Genomic DNA, 16,342 nt, shown 5'->3' with positions numbered 1-16,342 from the left:
GTTACTGATAAATTTCTGTATAATGACTGCTAAACTGTATATTTAATCACTGTCCATGGCAAAAAAAAAGTTATTTCTATGTAAAAAATAATTTCACTCATGAAATCAATATTCCATGTTCAAATATTTATCTGGTGATAAATTCATCTCTTACTGTAAACTAAACCCTTTCAGAGTGACAAGACCCTTTGGCTTAGTTAATTTTTGTGATAATTACCATTATTTCACATTTGGGCAATAAACAAATAATAAAATCTTTGATCATATGAGGCTTAAGCAGCCATACTGCGCTAGCAGAATGTACACATCTTCAACAACAAAAACATCCTCCTACTATTCATTACCAGAACTGCATGTGCTGAATGCAAGGCCCCTCTGTGTGGTGGCGGATGTGTGCTGCGGGTATTTTTAGAGGTGGCTCACGTATGAGCTGTGCAGTTGCTGTCTGTGGTTCACTCATATGGCTAAATGTGGACAGCAGCTCGAGCTCTCAACAACACATGAACAAACATACATACTAGTTTAAAGGCAAAGACGTAAGGCCCACATGTGCTAACACCCACAGCACGAGAAACCATTACACTGTACGTTATGCATGAATAACCTGCTTCCAAACAGACCAATTATAAATCATGTATGCTAATTTCTTATATAATTGAAATACCCTACATGCAGTCAGTCAGCAAGTGATGTAGAAGGGCTGTCAGATGCTATCAGAACTGCCACACAAGACCAACAGTCAAGCACAAGAGATCTAAATGATTTCACACAGGAACTATGATTCTAATGCACCATGTCTAAGTCAATTTATGGCAACACGTCAACCCTTCAAGGATTATTAGTATCTAATAAACTGAATCATATTAATAATTCACTCAAGGCTGTGCATTACAGTCACACTGTGTCTACACCGGATGCGGTGTCTACACTGGACACCACAAGCAACCGTTGCAAATCATTTGAACTTTGTGTCAGTATGTCATAAATAGAATGAGGCATGGGATTTGTCGTGTTGTGTCATATCCATTAAAGACAACTTCACTGATTATAATGGGTTCTATAGTATTTTGTCATACAAAGGTGTCTTTGTTCTTTCCACTTTGACCCTAATGCCTTTGAGGCTTTTAGTAGAGCACAGGTACTGAAAAAGCTTACAAATGGCAGAGACAAGAAATGCTTGATGCCATCCTGGCAGGATGCCACAGCCACTATCGGAGTTTAACAGCATGGATTTCACTTGATTTCCAGGAGTGTTTAGACTCCTTATGGGGAAAACTGATGGTACGGTATTTGGTTTAAGCTTACACTTATATCTATTGACACCTGTAAGCTTTTTCAGTAGCTGTGGTCATTGTATCAGTATTATTATTTTATTTTCTGAGTTGTGTTGAATTCTTGACTAAGATGTAAACGCCCACTGGTAAGATTGGCTGACAGTTGTGTATGTTTGACAGCCTACATCCTTCAGATGGACCCTGCTGTGATTTAGGTTTAAAACACATAAAACTCACTATATATCAAAGGATCTACAATAACAGACAAAGCAATAGTGATGATAAAAACAGTTACTTACACTTGTGTGGTGCAACATTGCTGTCGGATCCAATATATTCAGCACAGCATCGTCTTTTAGTTTCAATCTTTCGGAAAATCTTGTGTCGAATTGTGCCTTGTTTGTAAACAGGCAAATGAAGTGAACAAAGGACCAAGTTCTTACTGACGCAGTCTAGATCTTTATTAAAAATAGTTCGAAAAAAAGTTCATCCACTCTTTTTTAATGTTAGGATCAGAAGGAAAGCAATGCAAAGAATGTTTTTCCACAGCTTGGCACAGCACAGCATCTTGCTGTCTTCAGAGCTATCTTTATTGTTTGGTTCTGCATAGACCTACGTTTGTCTATCTCGTATTTATTTATGTGCAAATCAGTGAGCAGGGCTAAACAGGCAGTGATGTTAAAGCAGGCGTTGAACTTCTGCAGAGGCAGTGTTTAGCTACACTAATTCATCATAAAGTGGTACATTTCACAGCCTTTCAGTTTGACAGATTGACTTCAATATAAGTTTTTTTAAGACTAACATGAACGTTTTGAGTTCTGAAACTTACAGGATGTTTTTGAAGTACAGTGACCCCTTATATGTCAAAAGATCAGGGAAATTTTGATTTCTCAATTCATGACCCATTTAAAGGAGTAAAGGAGTACACTGTTAATTATTTCCCTGTTAAATAACAGGAAATTACTGGCAGCAGGGTTACCATTATTTTCCTGTTATTTTAACAGTTAATTACTGTAAATGTTTTTTTACAGTGCACTCCCCGTAATGTTTTTCAACAGGAATTTACTGTGAATCACAGAATAAAACAGGAAATAACTGGCAGCAGTGTTACCATTATTTTCCTGTTAAATCACCATTTATTTTGTTTCCATTAAATATTAATTATGTTTAGCATATTAACGTGTACCACTGATTGTTATAGACATATTCTAGCTTGAGATAATACAAGAATTGGAATAATCCATCAGATAACACTTAAGTGAAAGAAAACAAATAGTTCCGTGTTGAAATTAACTTTTTTTATTGTAATACAAACACTGATAGGTAAACACATACAAATGTAGGCACACATGGATCAGACCAATCACGGATATCATCTTCATTGCTGACATCTGTGGTCGCTGAACGGAAAATAACAACGGTGTCTGTTTTAAACTAGCAAAGACACTTGCGTTTGGCTCTTCGTTGCGTCGGTGCAAGATAGGGCCCTAAACCTCAACATTTAATGATCCCTGAACTGCTGCTAAAATTCAGCTAAAAAACTCAAACCAAGGATATACACTGTGACTCCTCCTGGTCACATAAAAATGTTACACATAGGCTCAGATTAATCACAAACAAATCTAATTTTCTCATGTTCATGGCTTAAAAAGTAGCAAATACATTTTTAAACCCAAATACATTGTTCATTATAACAAAATACTGAACCTCAACACTTACAGTTACCTAAACCATTAAAATTCAACAAGTATGAATACATTCAAACCAATACTTAAAGGATAAATATTGCCAAAATGCAACCTGGGCTGTTTTTTTTTTTTTTTTTTACTGTAAACGAGACAAACTTATATCTAAAAGCATAATTACGACAACCGAGCCGTTTTTGAGATTGACCGTGATTTAGTTTTGTGGTCAGTGGCCGGTGAATGGGAGAACTAGAGGCATATTTTTGAGCGTATCAAAATCGATATTTTTACAACACTAAGAAGGCTGGACACACCATGAAACTTTGCTCGAAGTATCGTCTGGGTCTCTACACATGAACTCCAGCATTGAGAACATTGTTCATGTACACACAGTTCACTAAAAAGAACGTTTTTGAACAACACACTTTCACTGTTTGAGTCTCCATTTTGCCAGTCAAGAGGAATCGATCTCAGAGTGTGAGATTCTTATATGTGAATGTTTCTTATATGAGGCTCTTTTTACAACTAGAAGGTTAATATTGTTTTTCACTTACGACAAAACAACGAATTAGCCATGCATTTATATGGAAATATGCTTTAGGAGCTATCCATCTTCACACCCCTCAGTATTACGTCGCATTCGGAGATCGATACTTCTTGACTGGCAAGACGGAGACTCAAACAGTGAAAGTGAGTTGTTCAAAAACGTTCTTTTTAGTAAACTCTGTGTACAAAAACAATGTTGTCAATGATGGAGTTCATGTGTAGAGACCCAGGCGATACTTCGAGCAAAGTTTCATGGTGTGTCCAGCCTTCTTAGTGTTGTAAAGATTATTGATTTTGATACGCTCAAAAACATGCCCCTAGTTCTCCCATTCACCGGCCACTGACCAAAAAAACTAAATCACGGTCAATCTAAAAAACGTCTCGTTTGTCGTAATTATGCTTTTAGATATAAGTTTGTCTCGTTTACAGTAAAAAAAAAAAAAAAACAGCCCAGGTTGCATTTTGGCAACAGTTATCCTTTAACACTTAATGGAACTCTTCATCAATAAAGAGCAATAAACAATAAAAACACTTTCACTGCTTAGAACACTAACCATTTTCTCAAAGCACACAATGAGGATCCTTTGCAAAGTCTTGGGTCTGTATAAGAGAGAGAGAAAGAGAGAGAGATGAGTTTCATAGTTTCACATGTTTAATCCAAAATTATATCAAATGACTTGACCTAACTAAAGGTGTGATGAGTACAATTCATTGAAAGAACAAAAAAGAATGGCAAAAGAGCATGAAAGAGGAGTTCAGCATTGTAACTTTGAAAGGCAGTTGAGAATGAACATTAGAATGAATTTCCCCAGCCTCCTGAGTCTTTGCTGTTTGAACATGTGTGCAATGTATACATCTTACTCACCATTTTCAAATGAAATCCCACTGAAAGTCCATGAGCTTGCGCAAGAGGCTGGTGTGTGAATTGACGGTTCTTCTTTTCTTCCCCTTTGCAGCCTTTGTTAGTTTTTCTGGGTTTATACCCACAAAGCATCTGAAAAATTACACACTGGTTAAAAATCTAGTAATTCACACAGACTAACAGCACAACAAAGACAACAAATGTATGAACTATCCTCAACATGCACTATCTTCTTGCCTCTGTGACTATTGTAAGCTGCACTAAAACTTTTTAACTTTCTTTTTCGGGATGATTTCAACTCTCTAAATCAAAGTTAATTGCAAAATCCCATCACCAGACCTGTTGAAACCATGCTTGAGACACAGCTATAGGCCAGAAAAAAATGCAGGTGTTAACAGACAATATCTTACCTCTGGATGAATTCAAGCGTGCAGGCTGCCTCCTCCTGGTACTATAGGTTAAAGATGTAAAAACAGGAAAAAAAAGAAAAAAAAACACCAACCCTGTCACAAAGGTGAAAAGAAAAGTTTTAACTGTCAAATTTCTGTTTTAGTTTTCATTTTTAATACAGTTTAGTTTGATACCATTGAATTCACCACATACAACACTAAAGCCAACTGTCTTATCTAAAACCAACTTACCAAGAAGTATCAGACGAGGAGTTGCAGGAGAGAGAAACTCTCAAGGTCAGCTGCAGTGGCATATGCCTAGGACATAGAACAAATTAAACACAATATTAATGACATAAGACTACCACTGAGTGAGATAGATATATAGATAGAATGAGATATAAAAAATAGTCACACCAGCATGTCTGGTAGCCCAAACAGCTATAATCCATCAAAGACGAGCAGCTGACATGAATTCATCAAATTTGATACTGTATTTATACAGTCTTAGACCAACTATTAGCATCATAGACAGCTATCAGTAAATAGATTTATGTTAGCCGTTTGATTTTCAGGATGAATCTGCTTTAACCAGACGTGCACATAGCAAGAATGCCACACAAACTTTACAACGGGAATGCTACTTAAACTTTATAGGCCTAATGTTAGCCTATTATTGTATATTTAATCGTATACATAAATGGACATTAAAATAATAGCGTTGTTTCTAAAATTAATGGACAAACTATCGCTAGCTTGAATCACCTTGGCTCAGTTATTCATGTCGTGTAAATCCGTGGCGTTTAGTATAACGTTACATCAGCATCACTGATAGACATTAAAATTATGCATGACTTTCAAAAAATTCTTTAATCTCACCGGATTATTGTGATTTTGGTCGATGTAACCACCGCGATCTTCCGACATGGATCTCCGTGTTCGTTGCTTGCAGGTTCAAATGCCGCCTTCTACGCTCCTACCGGTTCCCACTCCAGAATGCAAAAAAATACTGTATGAACATGTTATTTCCGATAGTGGCGCCAAATAAAGTGGAAGTGTATGGTTGCATTAAAAAAAGGGTATTACACCCACGATAACAAAACAAATTTGCGTATGCGCAGAAAACACCGCAAACTTTCTTATTTCTGTCTGTGGAATAGGCTATGCAAGATTATTCTTGATAACATTTGCAGTCAAGAAATCAGGTGTTTAATTTGTCTAATCTTCATTCAGTAAATGCATACAATATTTAGTTTGTTAGTAATGGAAGCATAAAATTGCATATCAGCATTTATCTCCATAACGTTACATACCAGACCATCTAACTCTATCCGACATCTTGAGTTTTCGATTTTGCGGTTAAATAACAAAAATGAGGTGTTATTTAACAATGTGGTGTTAAATAACAAAAATGAGGTGTTATTTAACATATATTTACTAAAATTGACAGTAAGGTGCAGTTATTAAAAATAACAGGTTAATCATGTTGAAATTTGGGTGTAAATTAACAGAAACATTTAACAGTGTAGTTCACTTCCTGAACCAAAATTTACAGATAATGTACTCACCCCATTGTCATCCAAGATGTTCATGTATTTCTTTTCAGGAATTATCTCCATATAGTGGACTTCTAAGGTGCCAGCGAGTTTGAACTTCCAAAATTCAGCTTCAGTGCAGCTTCAAATGGCTCTAAACTATCCCAGCCGAGGAATAAGGGTCTTATCTAGCGAAACAATATTTTGAGTTCATTATCTGTAAATGTTTGCTGTGGAAGGGAACTAAAAATGGAAAGAAAAGGATGTGACCTGTGGCCAAGTATGGTGACCCATACTCAGAATACTCTAACCATTAGGCCACAACTGCCCCATCGATTAAACTGCCATTGATTAAACTACTACTTTAATCAATGGTATATGCCTTTGTTGAAGCTCCATTGGATTTTAGTTCTTTACGCCATTAAAAACAGCTCAAGCTCTAGCCACAGTTCTGGTAATGCCAATTTTCCATTATTCATTATTCAGACTCAATTTTAATTTTATTGTGTCTGTCTCAAATTCATTTATGCACCAGGTTGAGCTTTAGAAGGGATTCAGGTCAGCTTGGATCTGAGAAGACCTATTTTTTTGTCTGATAATTGTTTACTTTAAATCCAGGTTTTTAATGTTGGGATTCACTTTGTAACTGGTTGTTTTGGTTCTTGACTCATAATGCGAAAAGTAAAACTTAAAAAACCCTATGAGGGAAATAAGTCTGAAAGCAAGGTTAATGAAAATGTGGATGAGCAGTGTTGCATATTATTGTTGCCACCATTTTATAAAGGCATTAAACCACTCAAAGTTAGGCGTTACAAGGCTTTGATTTGGTGAAAATCCAAGGGCTCTTTTTACTATCCTTCAATATAAACAGTCTGCAAAGTTTTTAATAAAAAAGTGCATTATACATAACGATATTGTCTCTCAAAAGAAAGAGTTGACTCAGAATCACCTTAACGAGTCATAATTTTTTTGGAATCTTCTGCCTGTTACCGATCTACATTACTGGGTAATACATTAGCATAATCCCTATCTGCCCACGAAATACCAACACTCAGACCTGGACACAAACACCTCCGCTAGTTAGTGTGTTTACATCATGTCAAGAAGACGCTGTGTTCTGCACTGTGAAAGCAAGTTTGTTTTGTTTTCATTGTTGAAAGATGATGATGTGAAGAATTAGTAGTTAAAATTAATTTTTTTCCCATGATACCACAGCAATACAATTCAAACTGTTTGTTGTGTGCTCGTCATTTTACCAAGGACTGCTTCTCTAATCTTGGCTTTTATCTTCTTTGGCTTCTAATCTTCTTTATTTGGACTAATAAGTGTTTCCTAACCACAACCTGTAAGTACGATTAATACGTTATGTGTACATGTTCAAGTGAGTGCTCAAAGAATCTTTTTTGTGCTAATATGTGATGTATACCTAATGCAGCTTTAGGTTTACAAGTAAACCATGATATTCCTTAAATATTTGTGATAATTCACTGTGAACCCACTATTTCCTAAGAATGTGTTGATTAACGTAGACTGTCATTGTTCTAATTACTTATTATAATAATCAATAATGTAACTTAAGTCAGATATATTTTGGTTTACAAGCTGTGTTGTTTCATCAGTTAGTCATGTTAACACTCGGCTAACATATCCACCATTATTGTTTTGTTTTGTGTTTACAGTTTAGCATAATTATTTTAAGAACGGATTGGAGCACTATATTATTGTTTTATGTAAAGGTGCATCAGGGTTGCCAGGTTTTCACAACAAAACCCACCCAATTGCTATTCAAAACTAGCCCAATCGTGTTTCGAGGGGAGGTCCCCCATTAAAAATAGTGTAAAATACAAGCTTTTTCAGGGGTTCTCCTGGTAAATTCATATTCTAGTGGCTAAACATGATGTTATTGGCATCACTTTAACCTGCAGACATAAAAAACAACCATGGCCTTGGCAACACAGATGCGCTTGCTAACTTGGATAAGGTTGAAGTAGGTTTATGGAAGGGAGGGGTTTACAGACATAAAGCTGCTTCAAATTAACCATTTCAAAATGACTCACAAGACTATTGACTACTAAGACTATTTTGCAGCAGAAGCGTTAAACAACACCAACTGTAAGAAGTTGTTACCTTTATTAGTTTATTATAATCAGAATAATCTCTTATTCAGCTTCACTCATTCACATCAATCAAGTTGTGAATAAAACAAAGATTACATAATGCATTAAAGATTAAAAGAAAATACTATTTTAGTCTTTCTACTTCGATATTTAATGATTAAATCAAAGTTACCCTACACCTTTTTTTCAGCATATCTGTGAGACACTGTGAATAGGGTAAAAACAAAAACAAATAGTTATCACCTTACTTACACAGTTGATTGATTACATTGATAATTGCAAACCTTTTTTGTATAACAAGTTTTCTAAATGTTAGGTCTAAATATGCAAATGATGCATTATTTAATAAAATATGCACTAATTTGCATACATTTCTAGTACAAAATTCTAAACACTGGATGAAGTCAGTTTCAAAATTCTTGTTTAATATTTTTTTGACATATTAGAGTCAAATGTTTTTACAGAGTGAATTTTGGGTATCTCATTTTGTCACTCCATAATTCAAAATAAATTTTACATTTTTTATGGGGAATAAAATGTATAAAACCAAGCAAATTATACATGAACAAACCCCCCTGTAAAAACCTTCAGGATATAGACAAGAAAAAAAAAGTAAAGTTTGGTGTGTGTAAGTGCTACTGAAGTGGAGATTTATGGCTCAGTGTAGGAGAAAAAACTCATTTTGAGAAAACGGCCTTTAAAAATATGTATTGTAATGAAATCTATTGACACAAATAGATAAAGTACTATAAAAGAAACACTTAACAGGGTCTTTTGGGTGTTTTCTTTCCAATGGTCTGAAAAAACACTTTATGAAAAACCAAAAAGGCCAAAATCTCAAACTTGACAGGTGCATGAAAAAAACTGTGTGTTTGCCTGCAGTGTCTCCCCTTAATAGGAAGAAAACATTCAGTGATATTAAAATTAAACATTTAACAACAAAACAGTCTCTCTTTTACCCCCACACACTCATAAACAAACACACATGCACATGCAAATTACATTTTCTGTGGGTAGAACATCATCTCTGTCCAAACGCTGTCTCATTCTCATGCTGTCTCACACACACACACACACACACACACACACACACACACACACACACATACATGTTGGGTTTACATGTTTTATGGGGACATTCCATAGGCGTAATGGTTTTTATACTGTACAAACCGTACTTTCTATCACCCTACACCCAGAGCCATACAGAGAGAGAGTTGCGACAACTCCGTTGACGCCAATGGACCATTTTTTTACAGCAATGGCGGATCGTGGAGACGCTCAATAGTTCCCGGAAGTTCGCGCTAATAATATCAGCGCCATAGAGATGCAGCAGAAGAGACCGCTGTGATCAACTTTTAAACGGTAAGACATTTATAGAACTAAACTGTATACTATCAGCACAGCTAATCAATTTAACTTGTGCATTAAAACAGATTATTATTACATTATTTCTCACTTAATTAGTAGATTTACGGGATTTTATGCATTATGTTCGTGCAGTTTCATCCATCATTGTGTAATTAAGGCTTTTAAACAGGATTTTTGCTGATGGGAGCTACTTAATAGTTCTGAATTTATTGCAATGAATGCTGATTGACCTAAGTGAGAATGAAAATTTTAAAATAGGCGAGCTATTTTCGTTTCAGAATCATGCTAGGCTATATATATATATATATATATATATATATATATATATATATATATATATACCACTGCTGTATTATAGCAGTAATCACTGTAAACCTGTATGTTATTACTGTTTTTACACTTAAGCGTCTTAGCTACTATAGAACTACTGTGTGAAGGATCAGTGATGCCACAGGACTGAATTGTGATGAAGCGTCACTAAACCATTTCTCCTGTTATTCTCCTTCTCTATCCTGCTTTCAGAACAAGAACCACCTGAAGTAAAACAGTGCCAGCTCCTAAGTATGTATGATTACATCACAATTTGTTAATGTAATCTATAGATTGCTCCTGCTGACTATATCCAGTTTTTTATGAAGACTTCAGATGACCAGCACCTGTGAAGAGATGATGCCAACACTTGAGGACTTCAGATGAAGCAGACTCTAAATAAACATACAAAACTGATAAATTGCCCTTGCACTGTAATCATCATGATCACATCATGCTTTAATCTGTTCATTGTTTCTGATTACGTGACATTACTTAACTGCATAATTTGTATAGCTTAATTTCAGAACATTTCTGCAATATGGACATTACAGTAAAACAGATACGCCTGTTAACAGAGCTCTTATTTGTAAAGCTGCTAGAAACAATGTGTATACTAAAAAGTGCCATACAAATAAATGTAAATGGAACAAAACTTGATGCATCATTTTTTTTCTCCTCACCAGATCAGTAGAGTAACCATACATTCACTCTGCTTTATGTAACTGGTGCACTCCCACAGTAATGGAGACTGTTCAAGGACAACTTGGTTTATAATTTATTATAAATGTCTAAATTGATTTCTGTAAATATGTGCATAACAAAACTCAACATACATAAAATATATGATTTAATGTGTAAAAATCTTTTAATTTTTTTTTTCAATTTGAATATAGCCTACTACAAATACATTTTTACATATTAATAATTGAGGGGTGCACAAGAATCAAAAACCTTAATCAAGATTCATTTTCACTTAATCTTAAAATATCTTTACTTATTTGGAATTAATTTAAAAAAAGACAACAAACTTAACACTTACAATGAGATTAGTAAAACGACAATAAACATTAAGATGTGATTGCACTTGATTAACATACAAGCTGTAAGAACACACGCACATATAGAAATAATTGTATTTAACGTTATATATAAAGGCTGAATTACTTGGTAAAAGACCACGATGTTGTTTATATAGCAAACACGGACTTTTACCATGGTAACTTCAGCCTTAAATATGTTAACAAGGCAGGTACGGATCGCTAACCACATTAATCCTCAAATATTAGTGGTTTTTATCTTTTAAAACCAACACTATTACAACTACATATATATACTATGTATGTCACGTAGAGAAAGGGAGGTCTGGGTCCAAATGCAGGAGAGTAATGAATTTAATAATAAAACAATAAACAAAGCAAACAAAGCCAACACGGCAAACTAAACATAAACTTAAACATAAACTGAACAAAACAGAGAACAAGGTCTAGAGCTGGAGCAGGAACACAAAATAACATTGAGGACAAAAGACAATGCAGACATGAAGCAGGAGAGAAATGTGAGAGTATTTAAAGACCGGATAATAGTGAACAGATGTGAGTGAATCAGTGTTAACGACAAGGACAGGTGAATGTTATCAGAAGTGCAGTGTGAACGGCGACCTCAGGAGGCTGAGGGGAGACCCACAGCTCCGATCATGACAATGTATACATTATTTTATAAATAATGTCAATAAATCCTTTTTTGTCAACTAAATACCAAAAATTGCTGTTCTGTCCCTCTAACTCAATGTATTCCAATTGCCCGCTATGAACTTCCTGGAACTATTTGAGGGCTGCGTGTATCACGTGACGATCGAGCGTTTTGGACTTCCGTTGTCGCAACTCTCTCTCTGTATGGCTCTGCCTACACCTACCCTACACCTAAACCTAGCCCTCACAGGAGATTGTGCACACTTTTACTTCATCAAAAAAACTCATTGTGCATGATTTATAAGCCTGTTTCCTCATGGGGACCTGAGAAATGTCCCCACAAGGTCAAAATCTACTGGTATTCCTATCCTTGTGGGGACATTTGGTCCCCACAACGTGATGAATACCAGGTACACACACACACACACACACACACACACACACACACACACACACACACACACACACACACATACACAGATCCAGCAGTGATGTGAAAAGCATTAGACATGACGTTTTCCTGGTATTCTCCCCTGGGTAGAGTGAATCTTCACAGTGAAGGTTGGTATAAATATTTAACCCTCCTCCTGATGGGGTCACCCTGTCCAGGGCTGCTGGGTTTTCACACAAGGCCGCATGGCTCCTGTCATACACACTTCTTATCTCTCTCACACACACACACACACACACACACACACACACACACACGCGCGCATACACCAGCAAAGTGGGTCTATGACCTGACACCAACCCCAGAGACCTCACACGACAAACGCACACATAAGCGAACTGATATATTGACCTAACACCCTCATATCTCAAACATCTGGACGCACACAGCGCGGTCACAGCAGGACGCCCCATCGGATTTCATCCCCATTGGCTGCACCTCACACACACACACACTGTGACATTTACGCAAGACAGATGAAACACGCACATGCACAAGACCCAGCAGGGAGGCTTATCATGAGTAAAATGAAGCAGTAAGGGACACCATGACGACACAAGACCTTTTTATTTGTGTTTGCGTCACAGCCAGATGAGCCATTTCCATGAATGTGGCATGAAAATAATGATGTTTTTGTTAGCCCTTCCATGCACCACAGTAACCTGACAATTACTGTCTCATCATAAGTCATGAATCACTGTTCAATGGACAAGGGCTTCTATGCACACTCAGCTATCTATTTAAACGAGGATAAAACATTTACATTATTGTATTTACATAAAGATACACTGTAAATGTTTGCAGTTTGTACAATAAAAAACTATTAATTAACTTTAAGTTACCTTACTATATAGAGTATGAACTGTACCACATATTGTAAATGATTTAACATCACATTAAATGTAATTTTACTGTAACATACTGTCAAATTTGTTTCTACAAGTAAAAACTATGAACTACAGTGAAAAACACTGTACATTAGGGTGTAATTTGTTACATTTTATGTTATTTAATTTATGTTTATTGCATTTTTGTGTCATTTATGTTACCCTGATGGCGTTTTGTGTTTGCAATTGTCCACCATTTTTATGTAGCCTACCATATTTTTTTTACAGTGAATTTCTGCCAACCACAGCTGCCAAAGTAATAATAAATATTTCGAGAATAAAGAGGAAATTACGAGAATAAAGTTGAGATATTTCAAGAATAATGCTGAAATGTTTCGAGAATAAAGTAGAAATTTCAAGAATAAAGTCAAAATTACGAGAATATAGTCAGTGTTTCAATAATAAAGTCAAAATGTTTTGAGAATAAAGTAAAAAATTATGAACAAAGTCGAAATTATGAGAATAAATTCAAAGTGTTTCGAGAAGAAAGTTGAAATGTTTCAAAAATAAAGCCGAAATTACGATAATTAATTTGTAGCAATTACGAGATTAAAGTTATAATATTTTGAGAGTATTTTGAGAGAGTCAAGCCTATCGCGCATGCAAATGAATTTTTTTACGGTGAATTTCTGCCAACCACAGCTGCCAAAGTAATTTTAATTTTGATTTATTTTGTGTATTTATTTCTTGCATTTTCAGAATAAAAAACATTATTAATGTGGAACACATTTTATAAATTGTTCCAGATTTTTTACAAGCTGTATTTTATAAATTGATTAGTAGCTGAATTAGGTATCATGATGTAACAATTGATGGTACATTGAAATAATTTACAGAAATCTTTATATTCCAAGACAGCGTTTTAGTGCCATGTTAAAAGAAAAAAATATTCACGAGATTAAAGTTGTAATATTTATAAAATACAGTTAAAATTTCAAGAATAAAGTCAAAATTTCATAAATTAAAAAGAAATATTTCAAGAATAAAGTAAAAATTACGAGAATACAGTTGAAGTGTTTCAAGAATATAGTCAAAATGTTTCGAGAATAAAGTCAAAATTATGAGAATAAAGTCAAAGTGTTTCCAGAATAAAGTCAAAATTATGAGAATAAAGTCTAAGTGTTTCGAGAACAAAGTCGAAATGTTTTAAGAATAAAGTAAAAATTTTGAGAATAAAGTTGAAATTACGAGAATAAAGTCGAAGTGTTTCAAGAACAGTCAAAATTTTCGAGAATAAAGTAAAAATTTCAAGAATAAAGTCTAAATTACGAGAATAAAGTCAAAGTGTTTCCAGAATAAAATCTAAATGTTTCAAGAATAAAGTCAAAATTTTGAGAATAAAGTCAAAATAACAAGAATAAAGACAAAGCGTTTCGAGAATAAAGTCTAAATGTTTAAAGAATAAAGTCAAAATTTCGAGAATAAAGTAAAAATTATGAGGATGTTAATTCAAAGTGTTTCGAGAATAAAGTAGAAATTGCGAGAATAAAGTCAAAGTATTTCGAGAATAAAGTTGAAATTATGAGAATTAATTTGTAGCAATTATGAGATTTATTTATTTATAGCAATTATGATTAAAGTTATAATATTCTGAGAGTATATTGCACATGCAAATGGCCCGGATTGAGAGCATCCGGGAGATATTCCAAAGTCTCAGCTTTCAAAGTCATAATATTAATTTCTACATATTAATACATTTTTTAATTGTCTTATTGCTAAACTAAAACGGTAAGCATATTTGTCTTTTCTGTTTAGTGCAATTGTTCCTTTTGTATGCAATGGTTTGATTCATTGGTCAAAACCAATAAATAAAAACATTAATTTGACTTATAGCATGATTTTTAGCAATTCAATTCTCTCAAATTCAAGATTTCTATAGATATCACAATATATCATTTGTGTGAAATTTTGAGGCCACGATAATCGTGTAGTACAAAATTTGATATCATGACATGCCCTAGAATGAATATTAATGAATAATACTAATGAACCTTACGCTACAATAATAAATGCTGTTAAAGTTTTGTTAATGCTCCATATGTAAACTAATTGAAGCTTTATATTGAGTGTGTATGAATCATTTTTTCAAATGACGACACTAAATGAGAGACATTACATTTATCTCAAAAAAGCGCACACACACAAACATAATTAACCGACTAAAAGGTCAAATCTGCGTTTCACACATACTTTTCAAATCGGACCGGAGCTGAGCACCTCGAGTTTTATTTCAACCTCCAGTGATGTGGAGACATACACATATACCAGCGTCTGCATTACTGTCACACCTCTGCGTCACTGCCTTTCATCATCCCAGCACTCACAGACCTGACTCATGGATCATGAAAAAATGTATTTGTAGATCTCTCACTGAGGCTAGACACACACCTGCTGACGCCAATTTGAAAGCCTACCACTGCTCTTTCTTTTAAATGGACATTAGGAGGTGAGCCATCACCTCTCTGTGTCAAGGTTTGTATTGATTGCTCTCTTGTGTCACCATAGGGCCAGGTCATTTCTGACGCAACTGCAGTGACGGCCACAACCCCCCATGGTCAGTCTGAGCGACCTAGACAAACAGAGATGGGGTAGGAGGAAGAGCTAAAAACAGTGTGATGTTTACCAAGTGATAGCGTACGAGCCCACATTCCTCTGGTTAAGATAACAGCAGAGCTCTGGGAAGCAGACTGGGATTAGAGGCAAGCAGACAGGGACAGGAAATACAGTGCATTTAGAAAATAATTCAATTGAACACTTCTCACATATTGCTGTGTTGCAGGCTTAAACAAATAAAAAGCTGAGCAGAAGAGTTGAATCAGGTGTGTTGGATGAAAAAGACATCCAAAATATGCAGGGAAAGAGGGTCTTTGGGACAGGCCACATCAATCTACAGCATAATTAAGAGGCAAACTGATCTCCTGGCGAAATAGTACCTGTGGGAACTTTTTCGCAAGATGCTAAATACGTAAGTGCAGTTTCCAACAGCGAGCACTTGTAAACGTTTTCATACACAGTTATGATTATAGCTTCATATGTTTCGCTTTCCAGACATAACAAGCTTGCTCGGTAGCTCAGGCGGCATGCAACTGGACTTAGGATGCGGAATCCTTGGGTACAAATCACATGAAAAACATGACTCACAACGAAAGAGCTGAATGATGAGAGATTGAAAAACAAGCTAAAACGGCAGGCTTGTGATCACGTTTTACGCCACATTTGCTTTTG

The sequence above is a fragment of the Garra rufa genome, chromosome 8 (genome assembly GCF_049309525.1).
Source record: "Garra rufa chromosome 8, GarRuf1.0, whole genome shotgun sequence".
Classification (NCBI taxonomy): domain Eukaryota; kingdom Metazoa; phylum Chordata; class Actinopteri; order Cypriniformes; family Cyprinidae; genus Garra; species Garra rufa.
The sequence above is the reverse complement of the archived record's forward strand: the minus strand, read 5'-3'. Positions refer to the sequence as shown.